The 4,270-nt window shown below is 40.0% G+C and overlaps 1 pseudogene across 1 annotated transcript; it reads left to right on the top strand.

Moving 5' to 3' along the window:
- The first annotated feature begins 1,957 nt into the window (after positions 1-1,957).
- Positions 1,958-3,694, top strand: LOC105499205 (pseudouridine-5'-phosphatase pseudogene; annotated as a pseudogene). Its single transcript, XR_011616930.1, has one exon. The product of XR_011616930.1 is annotated as a pseudouridine-5'-phosphatase pseudogene (transcript).
- Positions 3,695-4,270: the final 576 nt, after the last annotated feature.

Here is a 4,270-nt window from a genome sequence, read left to right as displayed (position 1 = left end):
TTAATTTTCCTGAATCTCATTTTAGGAGAAATTTGCTCCTGTAGCCTTGCACACTTCATCTCAATCAATACGTTATTCTCCCTAGAGGTCCCAAATTATTCTTTTCAAATGTCTTTTTTATCTACTCTTGGAAACAACACAAGCAAATGGAGTTTGACTTCCAGCTGTCAAATCAAGTGTTGAGGCAAACCCTGTGAGTGTGAATCACTCGATCTTGCCTTGTTCAATCTGGGTAATGTGGCACAGTCCCAAGAATTCTCCCCTACTACCAAGAGAAAGAAGTAAAAAGCAAACGGTACACTTTTTAAAAGTTGGAAAAAATACTTGTTTATACATTATACATTATTCATTCACATACAAACTAGTAGCTAAATCATGAATCCTCATTTATGTTCCTTGGCCTTCTTTGATATGTTAGGGTGAAGGTTTGAAATGGAATATTTTAAGTGGATCACCCTGTGACTGCAGTTGAGAATTTAACTCAGGCCTCTTTATAATTCCATTCCTGATAATGCACACCTTGGAAAGTGTATCGACAAGATTTCCCTGTTTGTTTTAGGTACTAAAATTTCCTCGTTGAGATAGGTTAATATTCAAAATGTAAGCAATTGACCACATTGTTGATGAGGGCATAAAAAGTTCTATTTGTAAGGAATATTATGAAATATTATTCAAAAAAATTTGTATATCATTATAAATGTGTTACTGAATTTTAAATTCATTTAAGAAACATTATCAATGAATAGATACAATAAAATTTTTCACACTGGGAGGAGTGTTAGTTTATGTTATTTACATGTTGGTTGATATGTTGTCTCAGTTAAAAACAAAATTATATTTCCTCTGGGCCTGATTTAAAGACAGTTTACTAAGTTTGCTAACACATACACACACACAGACACAGACACAGACACACACACATGCTCATAGAGATTTTATTGTTTTATAGCTAAACCTTATAGATCCTGTTTCCTTGCCTTGAAGGTCTAATTCTCCTAATTCCTGTGTATTTTCCAGAGGGTCCTATGCCATAAAAGGTACAAAAGAAAGAAACAAGCTGCCTGAAGTTTGCCCTGATGATCGTTGTGTAGAGGCAGTGATGATGTTTTTGGAAGTTTTAGAAACTAAAATACCCGATCAGGTTCAGAGACATTACCCAGTTATGTTCTGTGTGCTTTTTATGGTTCATTCAATTTTCATCAAACAAGGGGCAGCAATTCATTATTTTCCATTCTCCACTGTCCCAAATCCTCAGACTCTATCAAAGCACACCTTGAGCTCCACCTCCCACATTGTGCTCCCCACTGGTGCCAATCTTCCAGCTAACTCCATTTCCCCTTTGTAAACGCTCGATGTGCTGACCTATTTAAAAATATAACTCAGGTGCCTAGCGAACCATGATGCCTGCCAGCTCTTCAGATAAAGAGGATCCACTTATTAATCTGCTCTGTCTCCATCTGCCTGCTCAATTGGGATTGACTGCTTGCTGTCCAGACTGATACCAGGGAAATCTGATTGAGGACAAGAATCTCTTTGTACATTTCCCCCACTGATATGGCACAACAGGTTTGTTGCAGCCAGGGAGTTAAGTTGATGTGACATGATGTCAGATGGCCTGCCATTGTACGTCAGAAATTAAAAAGAAAATATTCTTTCAAACTGGAATTCCTTATGTGATTTTTATTTCCTTGGGCTTTGAGCAGATTGAGTATTGAATTGCTTGACTGGAGCCCATGGATAATTTAATACCTGCAACATTCGTCCCCGGGTGAATTTCAGCCACATTTGACTTGTTCAGCATGGCGTCTCAGTCCTAACCATTTCATGGAAATCTTGTAAATATTGATTGATGAAATCCCAAGAAATGCTTTTTTCTAACTCTGATTCTGAAATGTTCCAGAAGGAAACACCTAATCTCTGTATCCTTCCTCCCTACACCATATCCAGTTGTATAAGAAGTAAATAAGAATTTTGCAGAAGGCGGCACCATGGCGGCGCCCCCGCCGCAGCCCGTCACCCACCTCATCTTTGACATGGACGGACTTCTTCTGGATACTGAACGACTGTATTCAGTGGTGTTTCAAGAAATATGTGATCGCTATGACAAGAAATACAGCTGGGATGTAAAGTCCCTGGTTATGGGTAAGAAGGCATTAGAGGCGGCACAGATTATAATAGACGTCTTGCAGCTCCCGATGTCCAAAGAGGAGCTGGTGGAAGAAAGCCAAACGAAGTTAAAGGAAATGTTCCCCACGGCTGCGCTCATGCCAGGGGCTGAGAAACTCATCGTCCACCTGCGGAAACACGGCATCCCCTTTGCGCTGGCCACCAGCTCAGGGTCCGTGTCGTTCGAGATGAAGACGAGCCGCCACAAGGAATTCTTCAGCTTGTTTTCCCACATTGTGCTGGGAGATGACCCTGAAGTGCAGCATGGCAAGCCAGACCCCGACGTCTTCCTAGCTTGTGCCAAGAGATTCTCTCCCCCTCCTGCTATGGAGAAGTGCCTTGTCTTTGAAGATGCTCCCAATGGGGTGGAGGCGGCCCTGGCAGCTGGGATGCAGGTGATCATGGTTCCTGACGGAAACTTGAACAGAGACCTCACGACAAAGGCCACCCTGGTGCTGAATTCCCTGCAGGACTTCCAGCCCGAGCTGTTTGGTTTGCCCCCATATGAGTGAGAGGGAGGGCCTCACTATTCCGCCCCCCAGCCCATCTCATGGTCCACACTGCTGGGGGAAAGGGAAAGGAAATCAGCAACTCTCAAACCCAACCTGTACAGTGATTTTAGCCTCCTGAGATTGGTGTTTCCATCCCATGTTGGTTTACCCCAGTCTAATGTGTTGTTAAAATGTGACTTGACAGTTGAGACAAAAAACACAGTAGAGACAGACATGAAGCCCAGAACAAAGATGAAACTTGAATTACCATCTCAAAAATCAAGCTGATGGAGTATGTGATAAAGTGAATGTACACGTATACACACACGCACCTCCATATATACACATGTGTATCAGTTTGGTAACATGCAGGTGGGCACTACATGCATATGTATGTAGATATATGCATGCATGTATATGTAAAATATATACTTTTCCAAGACAAAATGGAACATCACTTCTCTCTTATTCTAGTTTTTCTGAACACTGGCTGGGAAATGTAAAAAGTGTATGCATATAAGTATATGCTTTATGTATGCATATGTATGTAGATATGTTTATATCTATCATCTGCATCACTCTCCTCAGTGTATGATTGCAACATGCAATGACAACTGATAAAGCGAGATGGTAGTTCTGCCTGGTTTGCAGTCTGAGTGGAAAGCCCTGTTTTTGATGAGCACTCCTTGTTAGCTAACATTTAAATTCTTTTTGTGACCTCAGAATGTCTCTGGATCTTTCTTCATTGACTGACTCTGAGCCACATCATCCATAGTTTATTGTTAGTATGAACACAGCTGTAACATTTACCTGGTATCTACATCCTTATCTACATTGGAGAATGTTTTCTACCTCAGAAGAACCATTTGCCTCCTTTAAGAACACTGATGGCCTACACTTTTTGGATAGAAATAGAATTTGATTTCAGAATATATGCTTGGTGAGTCTGAGTGCCCGGGAACACTTTTGGAATAATTTATTAGACATTAAACTTCTGTGATTAATCACTTTTATAGATTTACTCAGTCTTTAAAATTTATCTATGATTTGCCAGAGAAAAATGGTGGTAACCATGGAAATCGGGAGTGAAGGAGCGCTGCTCCGTTGTGGCTTGCCTCTGCCCTTTGAGGTCCTTGAGCTACTCTTCAGCTCTGGAAGTTGTGGACAAACCATAGGAATGCATGTGTGCGTGTGGTGGAGTGATTGTCTGTGGATGACAGGCCCTGGCTATTGATTGGTATTGCATCAGTTTAGCAAATTCATTTCCTCCTTCTTGATGGCCTAAATACATGTCTGCACTTTGCTCCTCTTAACCAGTTGTAACGTCTTACCATTTCCCTAACAAATTGAATTAGTTTAATAAAATCTTTGGACACACACACAAAAAAAAAAAAAAAAAAAAAAAAAAAATTTTGGATTTTCTTTTATCCTTCTCCAGTTAAAACAATCAATTCTTACTACTTTAAAAAAAATTAAAATTTGTTCCACTAAACTATGCCTGAGTAAGTAAATAAGCAAATAAATAAACTCAAACCATAAAAGTAGAATCAAAATGTTATTATTTCTTAGGACAGTTTTTTAATACTTCAATTTGAGGTACTGGATACATAATA

The sequence above is a fragment of the Macaca nemestrina genome, chromosome 19 (genome assembly GCF_043159975.1).
Source record: "Macaca nemestrina isolate mMacNem1 chromosome 19, mMacNem.hap1, whole genome shotgun sequence".
Classification (NCBI taxonomy): Eukaryota; Metazoa; Chordata; class Mammalia; order Primates; family Cercopithecidae; genus Macaca; species Macaca nemestrina.
This window is presented reverse-complemented; position numbering and strand designations above follow the sequence as displayed.